At 38.8% G+C, this 19,116-nt stretch overlaps 1 protein-coding gene across 2 annotated transcripts in view; it reads left to right on the top strand.

The window, feature by feature from the left end:
* Positions 1–19,116, top strand: part of AGK (acylglycerol kinase) — a 99,861-nt gene that overhangs the window by 7,934 nt on the left and 72,811 nt on the right. The window lies entirely within an intron of this gene.

The following is a 19,116-nucleotide window of genomic DNA, read 5'->3' as shown; positions in this document are numbered from 1 at the left end:
GTGTTGTAGACTTCACTGGCAGTTGAGGCAACAGGCCAGATTGTTAATCACACGTTTCCTTTACATTGAGCCCAAGTCTGCATCTTTACAATTCCTGCCTACTTTGCTAAGTCTGCTTCCTGAAGCCAAGAGAATAAGTCTAAATCCTCTTTACCTAACTCCCCTTAAAATATTTAAAGATAGAAGTAGTTTTTCTTCTGATGCTTCTCTTTTCCAGGCTAATCAACTGATTCTTGAGTGGCCTGGTCTTTAATGCCTTCACTGTCATAGTTGCCCTCATATGACACTCCAGTTTGTCAGTATCCTTCTTAAAATGTGGCACCCAGAACTAAACTGTAGTATTCCAGATATGGTCTGACCAGGATAGAGTACAAAGGGCCTTTCAACCTCTCTCCCATGGTTACTGTGCCTTTATAAATTAATACTGAGATTGTGTTAGCTTTTTGCCTCCCCTATCGTATTACTGATTCATATCGAGTTTCAAATCCACTAAAACCCCCTCCTTCATTCCTAGCACATCATACTGCTTCCACCTTCATTCAATAAACATTTGTCGAGCCCTTGTTTAGAATTATGAAATTGTAGACTTAGAGTTGGAATAGCCCTTGGGTGTTGTCTTCACCATCTACAAGTAGGATCATAGGATTTAGAACCACAAAGGATTGTAGAAGGCATCTCGTCCAGCCTGTTCATTTCGAAAATGAGGGGGCCAAGGCCCATAGAGGTCAAGAGACTTGGTCAGTATCACAGATAGCATAGGCAATGCAGCCTGGATTTGTGCTCGAATTATTATTTGGAAGTTTTTCCTTAGGATGAACTAAAATCTGAGCCTCTGTAGCTTCTGTTCAGTGTTCTCAGTTCTGCCCTGTCATATGGTGTGGCTTTGAGTACCCTAACCATTCTATCAGTCTCTGCTTTGTCCCAGCTTGTCAGTGTCCTAAAATGACACTTGAAATGAATGAAGTTTCCAGATGTACTCTGAACACAGCAGATACAATAAGATTATCTTCTTACTCGCCCTGAACCTTAGACATCTTTTCATACCACTGAAGCTCCCATTCACTTTTTTGGTTCTCATCTGTTTTGAGTTTGCATTCTGCTAGAATGCCTGTTCATTTTGACGTTGGGCACTTGGAAGCCACACTACCCTTTCTTGTACTTGGGCGGTTTATTTTTATGAATTCAAAGAACTTCATTTCTTCCATATTGCATTCATCTTTTTAACTTAATCCCAGCCAAATTGTGTAGTTTTATATCCACAGTTCTAGAATCTGTTGTCTTAGCTATCACCCTTGGTTGAGTGTCACCAACAGATTTGGTCAAGATACCATCTATGACTTTATCTGGCACTGAAGTTTGTGCAGGTCATATTCCTTGGATTCATTGGGGTCAGCTAAGTACTGCCTCCAGCACTTTCCTTACTTATCTTGAGTTTCATTTCTCTTGTTATCCTTTCCAAATCATAGGTCATTCTCCTTGGTACAAAAGCAGGATAGCATTTGAATAATCCTGCCTTCTTTCTGTTGCTCATGATCATTTTCTCATCCACATCAAGGTACTATCCCATCTCTTGCTTGATTTTCTTGCTCTCAAGATAGCTTTAAAGAGCTCTTTTCATTGTCTTCACTGTTTGACCAAGCTGAAGCTCTTAGTGGTCTTTAACCTTCTCAACATTATTTTTTACATGACCTTGCTACCTTTTTGTGCTAATTCTTAGTTACCTGTGTAACAGCTAAAATTAAGGTAGACTGAAGCACAAAGTTCTGAGCCCAATCAGTTTATTAGTGAAGCTCAAATTTACCAATAAATAGGATCTCAGCTTCCCCAGCAAAGCTAAGACCCTGAATGGAAGGGACAGCTCTTTTTTATGCTTTCAGAGAGTACAAAAACAGGAAGGCAAGCATCATAGATGAAAAAAATATAATTGGGTGGATATTGGGAATGAGGGCTAGTAACAACCCTTTCCTTCCCTACTGTGAGTAAGAAATGTTTATTGTTAATTCTAGCTGTATGTGCAAGGAAAGAGATAGCTTTGGATGACAAGCCAGACATCCTTGAAGGGGTAGGTTGGTGGTGTAAAAGTACTAGATCAGATTCTTTGGTGTCTACCTGCCTCCTTCAAGGATAACATATTTCCTTGATAAACTGATGTTCAGTCATTTTCAGTCATGTCTGACTCTTCGTGACCCCATTTGGGGTTTTCTTGGCAAAGATACTGAAGTGCTTTGCCATTTCCTTCTCCAGCTCATTTTACAGATGAGGAAACTGAGAGGCAAACAGGGTTAAGTGACTTGCCCAGGGTCACACAGCTGGGATGTGACTAAGTACAGATTTGAACTCTGGAAGAGGAGTATTTCTGACTCCAGGCCCAGCATTCTATCCACTGTGCCACCTTGCTGCCCCGGACACAAGAATAGAATGTGATTAAGAGAACTGTATTTCTAAACTAAACTCATTGCAGGGCAGCTGAATTTCTGAACTAAGTTCAGAGACAAAGAATCATGATTTTAAACAGTTACAAGACAAAATCAATTCATTGTAAATGGGGTCAATTAAAAAAGACACAGAATGAATCTGATTATTTCAATTGCCTTTGCTTTCCTCTTTTACATACATGCATTCTTCTAAATTATGAGCACATTGATGAGCTCTCTGTTTAACATCATTTTTCTCTTTTAACAGTTCCTCCTTTCCTTCTCATTAGAATCAATTGACTGCAACTAAAGTTTAATTTGAGAGTCTACTATTCTTCAAAAGTACTTAACTTAAAAAAAAAGTTTCATTGGTGCTTTGTCTTTTTTAACATTATCATTGCTTCTCAATGATACTTCCTCCCCACTGTTCCCCAAGACCTCACTTCTAACAAAGGAGCACAACAAACCAACACATTTGTGCCATTCTTATTGGACTGAGTTCCCATATATCTTCTTGGCATATGGGATGCAACCTAGCTTATTTCTGTAACTCAATAGAAAGAATGCTGGATTTGTTGACCAGAGACCTTGGTTCAGATCCCAAACAAGTCATTTAACTTCTCTAGTTTTCTCATTTGTAAATTGAAGGGATCAGTCAACCAGTAAATATTTATTAAAAATCTGTTAAGTGTCAGGCATTCTGCTGAGGACTAGCAGTACAAAGACAAAATGCAGTCGCTGCTTTCAAGGAGCTCACAGTCAAAGGGAGGAGACAGCATTCCAGTAGCTGCAAACTAGGTCTATGCAGGAAAAATGGGAATTGATCAGTGTCGGGAAGGCCGTAGCATTACGGGGGAGATCAGGAAAGGCTTCTTGTGGAAGGTGGAATTGTTACCAGGGTGTGGCTGCTGCATGTGCTGTAGCTTTCGGAGCAAAGGTGAGAGTTAGGTGGAACATGTAGGCACCCAAAGGTGGAAAGCAGCCCTGAAAAGGGCTCGGCAGCCTTCACACCAGAGGTACTGCTAGTCTTCCCTGAACACATCCTACACCCCAGAAGGTAGAATTGTAGCTGGGACTTGAAGGAGGGTGGAGAGGAGGAGAAAGTATTCCAGGGCTGGGGGACAGCCAGTGAAAATGCACAGAGTTAAGAGATGGAGGGCCAGTGCCACTGGGTGACAGAATATGTAGGGGTAAAGTAAGAGGGTAGAAGAAGGCCAGATTGTAAATAGCTTTGAATGTCAAACAGTGAATTTTGTGTTTGATCCTGAATGTCATAGGGAACCACTAGAGATCATTGAGTTACCTAGGAAGAGGTGACGTGATCAGATCTGCTCTTTAGGAAGAGTAATTTGTCAGCTGAGTAGAAGATGGCACAGAGTGGTGAGAGCCTGGAGAAAGGGAGACCAAACAGCAGGCTTTGCAGTAGTCTAGATGTGAAGTAGTGACAGCTGGTACCGGTGTGGTGGCAATTTCAAAGGAATATGTAGGAGGTATTAGGAAGGTAAAATCGGCAACCCTTGGCAACAAATTCAGTATGGGGGTTGAAAGAGTGAAGAATTGAGGACAACACCTAGATTGTGAGCCTGGTGCCTGGGAGGGTGGTAATATCCTTTACAGTGAGAGGGAAATTCACAAGGCACGGGTGATTTGTGGGGAAAGGTAATGTTTTGGACATACCAAGTTTAATATGTCTTCAGGATATCTAATTTGATATGTCTTATAGGAAGTTGCAGATTCGAGTCCAAAGATTAGAAAGAAAGATTAGGGCTGATCATCAGCATGAAGATGATAATTAAAACCATGGGAGCCAATGAGATGACCAAGTAAGATAGTATAGAAGGAGAAGAGAAGATGATCCAGGACAGACCCCCTCTGGGATACCTAAGATTATCAGGAGCGACCTGGATGAAGATACAGTAAAGGAGAATGAGAAGGCTCCATCGTAAGGGAGGAGAACCAGAAGAGATTAGTGTCACAGAAACCTAGAGACAAAAAGTGTTAAGGAGAAAACGGTGATTAGCAGTGTCAAAGGCAGCAAAGAATTCAAGGACAAAGATAGGAAAAAGGCCTTTGGATCTGGTAATTAAGAGATCTTCGGAAGCTTTGGAGAGAGCAGTTTAAGTTGAATGATGAAATCAGAAGCCAGTCTGTAGAGAATGAAAAAGGAATGAGAGGAAAGAAAATGGAGGCATCTTTTATGAATGTCCTCCTGGAGTTTAGCCACAAAAGGGAGAAGAGATTAGAGATAGCAAGAAGAGATGAAGTGAGGGTTTTTTAGATTACCTCAGAAGTCCCAGCTATAGATCTAGAATCTAATAATGCTTAAGTTTAGGGTACTGGTCAGACAGTGATTTCCCTCACAGCATTGCATGGTGGCAAGGATGCTGGATTTGCAATTAGGGAACTTGGGTTTGAATCCCACCTCTGTTACTTATAACTTTGTGACCTTGGGCAAGCCCCTTGGCTTTTCTGGGCCTTGGGTCGTCATCTATAAAATGAGGTAGGTGGAGCAGATGTCCTCCCAGATACCTTTCTGCCCTAAATTTATGACTCTATGATTCTTAAGTATTGCAGATTCTGAAGTGGCATGCTCACCCGTATCACCAGTTAACCAGCCAGTTTTAGGAGCGTTCTGTGCTATGGGGAATGCCACAACGGTACATGGGATGTGTTCTGTGCCTTCTAGGAGCTTACAGTATTTTAGGAGGAAGGAAATACTATATATAGTAATAACTTAAATACAAGGCATTTTATATCAAGTGTCTTACAGCAAGTGCTAGGAATAAGGGTGGTTAGGAAAAATGAGGACTTCCAGGTAGGGTGGTAGCATTTCTGATTAGGATAATCAGAGAAGACTTCATGAAATTGAGCCTTGAAAAATGATTATGATTTCAGTGAGAGGAAAAGGAGATGGGGGGAAGGAAAAGGGAGGAAGGGAATTCCAGCTAGAGGGAATAGTGTAACTGAATATATGAAGTCTCCACCAGGAATTCTCAGTAGTTTGTCTGCCTGCTTTGACAGAAACTGAGGGTTTGTGTTGGGGAGTAGTGGGAAAGAGTTCTTTTTAAATCTTGTATTTGTTATGTAGCCTTTTTTCCTGGAGATTTGTGAATTATTTCAATTGGTATTTTTTTTTTGTGTTCAGAAGTTCTGGGCAATTCTCTTCTATTATTTCCCGCAGTATAGTGTTAAAGTTTTTTGTCCTATTGTGGTGGTCTGGGAGACCTGTGATTCTTAAGTTGTCTTTAAACATCCTGTCTTTTTTTTTTTTTGCATAGTGAACATATTTTCTTTTGATATTATTATTTGCTTTTCTATATTGGTCTTTCATTTCTGTATATTTACATTCCCAATCTGTACTCTCTTTTGTTTCTTTGGTAAGACTTGCCATAGCAGACTGTAGTTTTTCTATTCTGCCCATTATTTTTGCTCTTCAGGCAATATATTATGCTCATAATTCTCATTTCTGTTTTAAACCACTCAGAAACAGTATGTTGTAGTTCCATGTTCTCTTCACATTCCACAAGGTCTCTTGTCTCATCAAAGTGTTGGATCATTTTCCTTCAGCAGTATTTATTCATAGATGCCTGAACTTGTGTACTAGATCTGGAGGCCATATTTTCTTCTGTTAATGGTTTCTCTGTTGATTTATTCTCTTATGAGTTTTCTTATTCCTGAGATCTTTGGCAATTTCAGTCACTCTGATCCCCACCCCGATTTTTCCATAGTCACTTTCTGACTCTGTCCCTTCTAATGATGGTTTCTATGGGGGCTGGATCTTAAAGCATTTCACACTGGGAAATTCACCATTCACCAGCCTAGGTTTCTGCCTCAGGTGACTTTTGAGTAATCAAAACTGGCCCCAACTGGATGCTATGCTCTTCCCTCTGGCTTAGTGGAGGGCCACAGAGCCCCTGCACCCTACACATTGTACCCTTTCCTGGTGTCCTGTCCTGCTCCCTCCACTCATTAGTTCTCTGAACAGAGAAGGCTTCATGGAATTGGACCTTGAAAAAATGAATAGGATTTCAGTAGGTGGAAATGGCCGGGGTGGGAAGTAAGGGGAGAAGAAAGGTGGAAAGTAATTCCAGTTAGAGAAAATAGTATAATTGACCAAAATTAAGTGACTAAGATTATGTCTACTGAAGCCAGGGCAAACTTCTGTAGCCTGGAGCCCAGGGTCTTTATGGCACTGGAAGGAAGGAGGGAGTGTGTGTGTGGAAGTGGCTTTTGTTGTAAGCCTCTGTCAGGTCCTTGGGTGTGCTAGTGCTTCCTCACAGCTGATAGCATGGAAGGTGGAAGAGGGGTGTTAAGTAAACTCAGGGTCAGTGAGTATCACTGCATGAGTTTTGAGTTTTGTTTTGTTTAAACTTCTTTTGGATTCTGAGTGTCCTAGACCGTGGAGCATGAAGTTTTATATTCAGTGCATAATTTCTGTTTTGGAGAGGTTTGAGATATCCTGGGGAATCAAAGAAAATGTGTAGTTCTTCATCTTATTGATCACATGACCGGGAAGTGTACATTTTGTATTTGTTATGAAGGTTGGCTTAAATTTATGTTATTTTGCTAAAGTTTTCAGTTCTTTAGAGGATCTCTGATTGAAGTGATGTGGGTAGTTCCTCCAATGATTCAAGTGTCTATAGACATTGTTTTTTGGGGGGGGGTTGGTACTAAGGTATGGTTTGGAAAAGCATTCTAATCACCAACTTCAGTTTCTTAAACTTAAACATGGTGTTTAAGTCCATGGTCCAATTGCCACCTGGAAGTTCTGCCACAATTACAAGGGCAATTTTTTTAAAGCTTTTATTTAGTATTTCATTTCCCCTCAGTTACAAGTTATATGTAAAAACAGTTTTTAACATTCATTTTTAAAACTTTGAGTTCCAAATTCTCTCACTTCCTTCTCACCTGACCTCCCCCCCAGTGAGAAGGTAAGCAATTTGATATAAGTTATACACGTATAGTCATGCAAAACATATCCATAATAGTCATGTTGTGAAAGAAAACAAAGAAAAAAAACTCAAGAAAAAGTAAAAAAGTATGCTTCAATCTGTATAGAGATGCCATTGGTTCTTTCCCTGGAAATGGATAGCATTTTTCATCATAAATCCTTCAGAGTTGTCTTGCATTGTTGTATTGCTGAGAATAGCCAAGTCATTCATGGCTGATCATTTTACAATATTGCTATTACTTTGTACACAGTACATTTCACTTTGCAGCAGCCCATGCAGTCTTTCCAGATTTTTCTGAGAGCATCCTGCTCATCATTTCTTAGAGTACAATAATATTCCATCATAATCGCATACCACAACTCGTTCAGCCATTCCCCAATTGATGAGCATTCCACTAGGGCAATTCTTGAAGGCAGGTTGAGCTAGTAAATGGCATAACCATAAATGTGCCTAACAGAGATGACAGCTTTGACAAGCTTTTTATTCATACTATTTGAAAATGAATGAAGTTAGAGAAGTTTGTTAAAATATCAGGTGATAAAAGAAGTAGGTGACTGAAAGCCTTCAATACATGGCTCCAACTGAGTTGTCAATTCATTGGGACTAGAGGTTGCCCAAATAAAGATGGCACAGTTTAACAAAGAATGTGTAGTGCGTATTATACTCTTCTCATATATTAATAAGTTTGTTTCTTATTATTTTCCTTTTCATTACTAGTTTAAAAAAGGCTTTTGAAATAGCCATATATTTTTATGTGGCAGAAAATGATATATGGCATGCCATTTTAAATGACAATAACTTAATTAGTAATTTTTTTCTTTCGTGTCAGTCATGTCATTGGTTTTCTCTGAGTATTTTGTGTAATGTTTTAAGAGAAATGAGGTCCAAATTCATTTCACATTTGCCATGTGAAAACATTGGGCGTTTCCTTTCATTAGCATGCTGTTTATTGCAGAATATACTTGTGAAAGTAATGAAGCCGTGGTAATGATCCTATGTGGTTTGTCTGAGTATTTGAATTGGGCCCTGGCACATGGGCCCTTAGTGAGTAATTAACTCTTTAAAGTGGTAGCAGGATTTCTCTGAAGAGCACATTATTTTCTTTACTTGAAAGGGGCAGCCTCCACCTAGAGGACCATATGTCTGATTGCTCACCCCTTTGGTGAGCATAAAGACATACTACATGAATTGTAGTTCTGAAACAACTATTCAAGATAAAACAGGATTAAGAGAGACCAAGTATAGCAAAACTGTACAAATGTAATTTGTAATTAATTCCCAGACCAGATTTTGTAGAACATAGACTACAAAGTATCCCTGTAGGAATTCCCTTTTTCTCCTTTCCACAATAGTTGTTTTGGTTATCTTATCTTATTGTTTGTTTTTTTAATTTTTAATTTTTTTAGGCAATTGGGATTAAGTGACTTGTCCAGGGTCACACAGCTAGTAAGTGAAAAGTGTTTGGTCTGAGGCCAGATTTGAACTCAGAGCCTCCTGACTTTAGGGCCGGTGCTCCATTCACTGCACCACCTAACTGCCTCGTTTTGGTATCTTAAAGAAGATAGGTGGGGCATCTAGACAGCGCAGTGGACACTTTAACACTTGCTAGTTGTGTGATCTTGGGTAAGTCACTTAACCCCATTGCCTAACCAAAAAAAAGATGATATGTAAGTACCCTAAAATAATTGTGCAGTTAGTTAGCTTGCTTATATATAGAAGAAAGATGTATTTGCAGGACAAAGCTAGAAAAGGAGATAAACTAGAAGAAAGAACAATTCTAACTAATCCCTACCATGGGAAAGAAAAAGATGTGCACACTATTTATGTGTAATCTTAAGAAAAAAAACCATGAACTGGTGAGTAGGGGTGATTTTTTTTCTTTGATTTGCTGTATTTTCCCCTCTGAGTTAGAAAGGAGATTAGAGCTTTCTCATCTTTTTTTTCCTCACTGAAAGTGGGTCTGTACATTGACTCAGTGGGCTTCACTCTTTAAATTTGTCTTGGAGGAGACATATTCTTTTTCTGCGTCCTTTTCTCTTGCCTTGGATGTTGAAAGAATGCTGAATCTGGAATCAGTGGGCTTAAGTTTGAATCCCAGCTCTGCTATTTTACCTTTCTGACCCTAGATAAGTCGTTTGACCTCTATGCTACTCATTGTCCTCATATATCAAATGTGAGGGTATGACTTCATGATAAGCTCCATTTCAATGCTAAATCTATGAACCTATGGAGTGCAGGTACATTCCATAGTACCTTCTTCTGATCTACTAATCTGATAACCTTAAGAGAAAAGGATATGATTAGTTTTGTATGACCTGTTCTTGTTAATAGATTGTGAGTTCTGTGAGGGCAGGAACCATTTCTTACTAGTAGAAGCTAACATTTATATAGCACTTACTATGTACTAAGTGCTTTACAAATATTATCTCATATGATCCTCACATCAAATCATTTTGCGGATGGGGAAACTGAGGCAAGCAGAGGTTTGGTGATTGGCCCAGGGTTACACAGTTCGTGGGTGTCTGAGATCATATTTTAACTTGGGTCTTCCTGACTCTAAGCTTGGTTCTATCCACTGAGCCATCTAACTGCTGCTTCATTTCTTATAACAGTAATATTCCATTACATTCAGTTACCACAGTTTGTTCAGCCATTTCCCAGTCAATAGACTTCTACTTTGTTTCCTATTCTTAGTTATCACAAAAAATGCAGCTATAAATATTTTGGAGTGTATGGGGGCTTCTCCCCTCCCCCCAATCAATGGCTTCCTTGGGGTATAAACTCAGTAATGGAATCTCTGGTTCAAAGATAGGGACGTTTGGAGCATTTTTTCACGTGATTGTGAATATTTTTGTTCATATTCTTTGACCATTCATCTATTGGTTATAGATAGTGGTTATAGATAGATAATTTATGCATCTTGGGTATAACTCTGGTACAAGGATTTTTTTCCCCCAAATTAACTGGTTCACTTATCCTAGATGCATTTGACTGTGCTGAAGCTTTTCAATTTTGAGTTCCTTCTTTTTTTGATAGTCACAGTATTATGTTCCTTCAGTTAATCTTTTTTTTTTTTAAGGTGGCCTGGTTCCCACTGGTCCTCTTCTCCTTGCCTTTGATTTCTTCTTCTCATTTGATATTTCCCCTTCTTCTTCTCCCTTTCAGCTAGTCCTGTTCCTTAGTTTTTAAATTTTATTTTTTTAGCACCCTTTTCCAAAAGATTTCTCTTATTTTCTTCATCTTCTGTCTTCTTTTTCCATTTACTCTAGACTCTCATTCTCTGATTCATAGCCACTCTAATTATCTGGTCTCCCTCTTTTCTTTGTGTTCTTCATGCAATTCAGGGTGTCCATTCCAGGCTTTCCCTCCTAGGTGCTTTCTGGTACTGCTTTGTAGGCCTTACTCCATGGATTCCCCTTTTCCATTGTACTTTATTTCCAGAACAGTGCCAATTATTGTAGGTGTCAGAGAGGCTCAGTGGTAGAGCTGCTCTCCAGCTATGCCTCTGATTATGCATCACACTATTGATCTATTCTCTCTTTTGTTTGACTTCCCCCATCCCCCTACATTTGCCTAGAAACCTCCTTGCGTCCATGCTCTCCACTCGAGGTAACACTTGCCCCTAAAGATTCCCTATCCCCTCCCCACCGTCCACCCCTGTTCCCAGTGAGAGGAGAAGTTTTCTTCTTCCTAAAATCTTTGGCATTTTTAATCCCTTTTTTTCTCTCTCATTTTCTTATCACTCTCTTCCTTACTTTTCCCCCCCTCTAATTGTGGTTTGGGGGCTGGATCCCAGCCTCTTCCCTCATTGGGTAATTCTTCGTTTGCAGACCAAAGTCCCAGGTGACTTTTGGGTGGTCAGAACTAGCCCAAACTGCTTTCCCTCAGGTTTGGTAGAATTCTTTATAATCCCTCATGCATAGTTTCCTATCCTATTCCCTCTTGTGTTCTTCGGCTCTTTGGTTAGTCTGTTTTCCTAGACACCAGCAATTTAGAACTTTGCAGCTCTGGTACTTTTGGTTGCAAATTCCAGCAGGCTTTTGCTCCTGAAGAGCTCTGGTCAAGCTGACTATTGAAGCCTGAGTCAACTTCTGCAGCCTGCATCCAGGGTTTCCATGGCACTGGAAAGAGGGAGAGGGTATCAGAATGTGGGGAGAAGGTTTTGTTATAAGGCCCTGTCATGTCCTTGGGTCTGCTACTACAGCCTCGATGCTGGAAGTGTGAGAGGTGGGGGAAGGATGCTGAATGGTTTTGGGTTGTGTTTTTTGTTTTTTGTATTTTATTTTATTTTTTATTTTTTATTCTGGCTGTTCTAAGCCATGGAAACAATTGAAATTGATTTATCTTTGGTGCTTAATTTCTCTTTTGGAGAAGTTTGAGAGATCATGGGCAGCAGAGAAAATGTCTAGTCTACCATTTTGTTGCTCTTGTGACCTGGAAGTCCTCCACTTAATATATTTAAGAAAATCATCCTTTTCCAGTTAGTCTTCTCTTTTCTGATTAGATTTTTTTTTCCAATTCCTTCATACTTTTCTCATATGTTAGTTTCTAGACATCTTAAAGTTATAGTTGTCCTCCTGGATAATATCCAGTTGATCAATTTCCTTTGCAAACATGGCAGCAGAAATGAATACAGTACACTAGTTGTGTTCCAACTTGTATTGGGCACCGTAGAACAATTAGCTGTTTTGTTCTGTACACTATAAATGCAATCTAAAATTGCATGAACTTTTGTAACGGCTGCCTTACAAAGTTCACTTCTGTTATACTTGTGGATCAACCTCAGGTCTTTTTATATGAACTCATGTCAAAGAATTATAGTCATCTGGCACTTTGATTAATTTTTTGAACCCTGGTAGGACTTTCCTGTTAATACTAACAAAATATCATCTTACTGGCTTTGGACTGTAATTCTAAGTTGCCCTATAATGTTAAATCTTGATTCTCTCATCTGGAGTAATATTGCTACCACCTCATTTTTGTGTCCTATTTTGAACCATCAGGTACTCAGATTGTTAATTTCACAGGATTGCTAAGAGGGTAAAATGAGATAGCTTAATGTTTTATGAAACTATGAGACATTATATAAATGTGAATTGTTATTACTGTGATATGATGTGTAAAGAGTACTGATCCAAGAGTCATAAGACCCAGGTTCTAAGTCCGCCTCTGGTACTCACTAGCTGTGTGACCCTGGATTAACAAGTCAGTGAATTTACCAGAAATTCAGTTTCTTCAAGTGTAAAATAGAGATAATAATACTTGTACTATCTACCTCACAGAATTATTGTGGGAATGTGTTTTGTAAAGTGCTGTCTAAATTTGGTTATTTTGTTATTAAAAACTGTCAGAAGTAACCAAGTGCTATAAAATAATAGTGTATAATGCCAAAAACAGTAGTCCTGGAATTAGAAAACCTGAGTCCAAGTGCCAACTTTGGTATTTTACTAGCCGTGGGACCACGGGGAAATTATTGAACCTTTATTTCCTCATCTATCAAATGAAAATAATTAGGCAGTGGTACTAACAATTCAGAAATCATTTTGTGGCTTTCTAAGAATTTCATAGGCTCTAGAAATAGGAAAGACCTTGAGATTATCTGGTCCATACCCTTCAGTTAAAAAAAAATTAACTCAATTTTATTTTCTTTTCAGTTCCAAATTCTCTCTCCCCCACTCATTGAGAAGGCAAAAAACCCAAAATCCATTAAAAATATGTGTAGTCTGGGGGCAGCTAGGTGGTACAGTGGATAGAGCACCGACCCTAAAGTCAGGAGGACCTGAGTTAAAATCTGGCCTCAGACCAAGCACTTGATACTAACTAGCTGTGTGACCCTGGGCAAGTCACTTAACCCCAATTGCCTTAAAAAAAAAAGTATAGTCAAGCCAACTACATTACTTATGACTCCAAGAAAAAGAAAGTGATAAAAGAAAATATGTTTCATTCTGCAATCTTGAATCCAACAGCTTTCTATCTGAAGTGGATAGCATGTTTCATTGTGAGTTCTTTGGAATTATATTTGGTTATTGTGTTAATCAGAGTTACTAAGCTTTCAAAATTGAGTATCTTTACAATATTGCTGTTACTACATAAATTATTCTCCTGATTCTGCTTGCTTCGTTTTGCATCAGTCATGCAAGTTTTCCCAGTTTTTTCTGAAACCATCCCCTTCATCACAGTAGTATTCTATCACATTCATATACCACATGTTCAGCTATTCCCCAATTGAAGGGCATTCCCTCAATTTCTAATTCTTTGTCATCACAAAAAGAGCTGCTATAAATATTTTTGTGTATGTGGGTACTTCTTCCTCTCTCCTTGGTCTCTCTGGGGGATAGCCCTAGTAGCAGTATCGCTTGGTCAGGGAGTATGCGCAGTTTGATAGGGTTTTGTTGTTTTGGGGCATAGTTCCAAATTGCTTTCTAGAATGGTTGGACTAGTTCACAGCTCCACCAGCAGTAAATTAGTGTACCCATTTTCCCATATTCCCTCCAGCATGTGACATTTTCCTTTTTTTTAGCCATTATGATAAATGTGAGGTGGTACCTCAGAGTTGCTAATTTGCGCCTTTCTAATTATTAGTAATTTAGAGCACTTCTTCATGTAGCTAGTGATGGTTTTGATTTTTTCCTCTGAAAAATGACTTTATATCCTTTTGACTATTTATCAATTGTGTAATGGCACGTATTCTTAAAAATTTGACTCAATTCTCCATATACCTTAGAAGTAAGACCTAATTTTTTTTTCCCCCAATTACATTTAAAGATACATTTAAAGATATTCTCTTTCCTTCCCTCCTTCTCAAGACAGCAGGCAGTCTGATGCAGATTATACATTTACAACCATATTAAACATATTTTCACATTACTCATGTGGTGAAAGAAGAATCAGAACAAAAGGGAAAAACCAGGAGAAAGAAAAAAAACCAAAAAAAATGTGAACATAGTATGCTTCGATCTGCATTTGAACCCCATAGTTCTTTCTCTGGATGTGGATAGCATTTTCCATCATGAATGTTGTAAGTGTCTTGGATCATTATATTGCTGAAAAGAGCTAAGTCTGTCATAGTTCATCATGGCACAGTGTTGCTGTTACTGTGTACCGTCTTCTCCTGCTTCTGCTCAAGAAATGAGACCTCTATCAGAGAAACTTGCTGCAAATATTTTTTCCCAGTTTCCTGCTTTTTTTCCCTTTGTTTTAGCTACATTGATTTTATTTGTGCAAATATATTTTAATTTAATGTAATCAGAGGTATCCATTTTACTTTGTCTGAACCTCTCTGTCTCTCTTCTTTGGTCATAAACTCTTCCATTATCCACACATCTGACTAATATTTTCTTCCCTGCTTCACTGTACCCAACTGTGAATGTATGTATATGCCTCCCTCCTTTAACCAATTTTGTATGAACATGAGGTTCCTGAGGTTCCTGCTATCTGCTCCCCCACCAACTGCCCCCTCTGTGATATGTAAACTCCTCTTTGTGCCTCCTGTTTATGTGATATAATTTTTCCCTTCTTCTCCCTTTCCCTCTCTCCCAGTACCTTCCTCTTCCCCACCCATTCCATTCTTTTCTTGAGATGATCCCAACACAACAGAATCATACCTAGGCCCTTTGTCTGATTAGACCCTCTCTATATAACTCCTGTGTTGAGAAAGTTCTAAGGGGCTACACCTACTTCCCTGTTTAAGATTGTAAACATTTTAACCTTATAATCCCCTTATGATTTCTCATTCATGTTTGCCTTTTTATGTTTCTCTTGACTCCTGTGTTTATATGTCGTATTTTCTACCCAACTCTGATCTTTTCATCAGGAATGCTTGAAGTTTCTCTAATTCAAAATCAATTTTTTTTTCCCCTGTGGGATTATACTCAGTTTTAATGGGTAGATTATTCCTGGTTATAAGCATAGATCTTTTGACGTCTGGAATGTCATATTCCAGGTTCTCCACTCCTTTGTATTGGTGGCCACTAAATCTTGTTCGATCCTATTTGTGACTCGTTGATATTTTAATTATTTCTTTTTGTCTGCTTGAAATATTTTTTTCTTGATCTGAGATCTTTGGATTTTGGCTGTAATATTCCTAGGAGTTTTCATTTGGGGTTTCTTTTAGGTGACTAGTAGATTCTTTCAATTTCTACTTTGTCTTCTGGTTCTAAGATAACTGGACAGTTTTGATTTATGTTTTCTTGGAATAATATGTCTAGGCCTCACCCCACCCCCTTGGTTTTTTGGTAATCTCAAATTATCTCTCTTCAGTATATTTTACAGATCAGTTGTTTTTCCTATGAGATATTTCACATTTTCTTCTTTTTTTTTTTCTTCAGTCTTTTGGCTTTGTTTTATTATTTCTTGATGTTTCATGGAGTCATTAGCTTCCATTTGGCCAATTCTAATACTCTTTACTTTTTTCAGTAATGGTTTTCTAAGCTGTTAATATTCTTTTCTTAACTCCTTAAAGTAGGTGTTTCCCAAGGTCTGTCCTTAGTTCCCTTTGCTCTATGTACTTTCCTTTGGCAGTTTTATCATCCTTTATTTCAGATGCCTTCCACCTGAGCTCCCAGTGGCAGTCTCTGGTTCCCTCTTGAATATCTTACAAGCACCTCCAACTCAGTGTGTCTGAAAAAGAACTCCACCCCTCACACACACACACACACACACACACACACACACACACACACACACACACACACACACACACACACACTTCTACACCTACCTCTGACAAAGCTTTGCCTTTGAAATCCTTTTCATCTTTGAAATGGCACTTCCTCAATGAAGACTTTGCTGATTTTTTTCCTTAGTCAGAATCTTTTTTCTTCCTCCAGCATCAGTTAAAAATAATGACAGTTCTCATGTGTACAGTACCTTAAGATTTACAAAATGCTACTTTGCTAATATTATCTCATTTGACCTTCATAGCAGTGCTGTGAGGTGGGTACTATAAGTGTTGTTATCCCCATTTTATAGGTAAAAAGGCTTAGAGCAGTTACATGATCACCTAAGAAATAAATGTCAGAGGCATTGAACCCAGCTTTCCTGACTCTTAAGTCCAACTTTCTATCAGTTCTGATTTTGTACCTTTTTCATACTCTCATTTTATTCCATTTATCTCCATGAGGCAGGGCCTGTTTAATTTTTGTCTCTGTTAGGCCCTCACACGGTGCCTGGCATGCAGTAGCTATTTAACAAATGCTATTTGTATGAGTGGATTGCATGTTGAGCTTCTTAAGAATCCAGGCTGTGTGGTATCTATCTTTGTATCTTCAGTGTCCAGCCTTCCTGGTACGTAGTCTAGGAGGTACTAAATAAATGTTGTTGAAATGAAATTAAAATAAACATCAGTATGTAGCAAGACTCTTGGCCGAGTTTTATAGTTTCAATAGAGGTGAAAGTAGAAGAATGTGTTTTTCTATGAGATGTTCCATTCATTTATTCACCAAATATTTATTGACTGTCTGCTGTGTACGAGGCATTATGCTAGAGGCAGAGAGGGATTCAAAGGAGGAAGAGACAAAGATTGCTTCCCTTTAATTTATGCTCCAAGGGGAGTTAAGATTAGTATACTGGCATACAAGTAGTATGTAATATCAGCTGTGTGTATCATAGAAACTAACCTATATAGAGGAAGAACAAGATCACTTCTGGCATTGGGAATTAGAGAAAACAGCACAGAGAGGTTGGCATCGGAACCAGGCCTTTTTGTCATGGATAGGACTTCAAAAGGGGTAACATAGGGAAAAGGGGTAATTTTGATGGAGAAAATCATTTGAGTAATGGCTGGAGACAGGATATAGCACAGTGCTTGTTTGGAAAAGTCAGCTTTCCTGGAGTGTAAGGTTAAAAGAATTGATGGAAAAAATAGGTTAAGTCCAGATAGTAGAGAGTCTAAAGGGCCAGAATGAATTTGTCTCATATTTAAGTACTGGGAACCATTGAAGGATTTTGAACACTTAAATGACATGATCACAGTGGTGGTTTGGCATCATTAATCTAGCTGCAGTACACAGGGTAAATTAGAGCAGGGAAATGTAAAGTCCAATTAGGAGTGCTGTGGTGTAAGGGAGGGGAAGAAGGCCTGAACCAAGGTGGTAAGAGTTGAAATACCAAGGAGGGGATGGATTTGATAAACACTTAGAAAAAAGAAAAGGACAGAATGTGGTGACTGGTTTGACAGCAGTAAAAGAAAGGAAACAGACAAAGTCTATTTGCATTCGGAGTGACTGGGAGAATGATGATACCATTAACAGGAACAGGGAAGTCAGGAAGAGGAGTTGGCCTCTTGGGAAAGATGGTAAACTCAGTTGTAGTCATGTTGAATTTGCCGTGTGCCAGTGGGACATCTAAATGGAAATGTGTTAGATCCAAGGTGAAATTATTATGCATGAGACATGCATGACTAGATTTCTATTTCCTTTTTTAGGACAGATTAAGGATTTGGTAAAGTATTGTGGTTTGGGAATTCAGGGAATTTTGTGTTTTGTTTTGTTTCTGGCATCCCCTACCTTTTTAATAAAGAGGGGATGCTCCAACTTGACACCAGTTCAGATTAGCCTCTGACTTCCTGGAATTAGCTGTCTGTGGCATGGCTGGCTCATTTGCAACTGAAGAAAGAAGAATTTTTTTTCCTTCCCATGGATTTTCATCCTTTAGATTTTGTTGAACTTTAAAAGAAGCATTTTTTTTTAAACCATTTCAAGGGTCATCTCTTTTTGGGTGTATAAGCTGATGGTGAGATTTGGGGTATTCATGGGAGCTATTTAAAGCAGCACATTTGCTAGGAATTAAATAATGTGGCTGTCAAACTAGATTTGTTAGAAGTCAAATTTTTTTTTTAAATGCAGTGTACATTTGTTGTATTCCATTTCCCCTCCCATTCCCTTTTCCAACTAATAGGTGCTAATGAATCTAAAACTTATTTTATTGTGCCTGAGTCTTGTTTGGGGATTTATGTATGTCATAGATTCAGTCTGGTGTGGAGTAGAACCTGCTCTTTGGAAAGGATAGCGAGAGTTAGAACCAGAACTGTCTCTTGACTAGAAAGCTTATATCCTAAGGAAAAGGTCCTGTTCAGATTGTCTCTTCAAGGAGACTGCTAACAGTGGTCATGGGGGTCAGACCTTGTCCAGACCTACTGTCTATTGTGGAGCCAAATGAATTGGAGTAAACAGCACTTTATACCACTTATCTATAGAAGTAGGTTCTGATGAAAATTTTTCTAGTGTAAAGGTCCTTCATCTGCAGACAGTTCACTTTTTGATAGGTTACATAAAGGAAGCATAGTATCATGGTTGTGGCTGGGGCTTAAGAAATATTTGTTGTTTAATTGTAAATAAAAATATCCAAAGGCCTTTTCTCAGTCTTCATATTTCTTTACCTTGCAGCTTTTCTTGGATACCTTCTCCTGTCTGGGTTTTAACAGTACCACTTTCTCTCTTCTGCTGTCTCTCTCTGACCATGCTTCCACTAGATTAACATCCCTGACCTCCATCCTCTGACTGCGGATGTACTCCAAGCTTCAGTCCTGGGCCCTCTTCTTGTTTCTATACTCTTTCTCTTGATGATTTGACCAGATCCCATGGATTCAGCTATCTCTGCAGATAACTCTCACCTCTCTCTCTCTCTCTCTCTCTCTCTCTCTCTCTCTCTCTCTCTCTCTCTCTCAACCTCTCAACCTCAACCAGGCTTCTCAAACATCTTTATCCCTAGATCCATCTGTTCCCTAATATCCTTATTTCTGAAGAGGGCAC

Source organism: Phascolarctos cinereus, unplaced genomic scaffold, assembly GCF_003287225.1.
Source record: "Phascolarctos cinereus isolate Bilbo 61053 unplaced genomic scaffold, phaCin_HiC Scaffold_1;HRSCAF=81, whole genome shotgun sequence".
Classification (NCBI taxonomy): domain Eukaryota; kingdom Metazoa; phylum Chordata; class Mammalia; order Diprotodontia; family Phascolarctidae; genus Phascolarctos; species Phascolarctos cinereus.
Note: the sequence above shows the minus strand (reverse complement) of the source record. Positions and strands in the feature narration are given on the sequence as shown.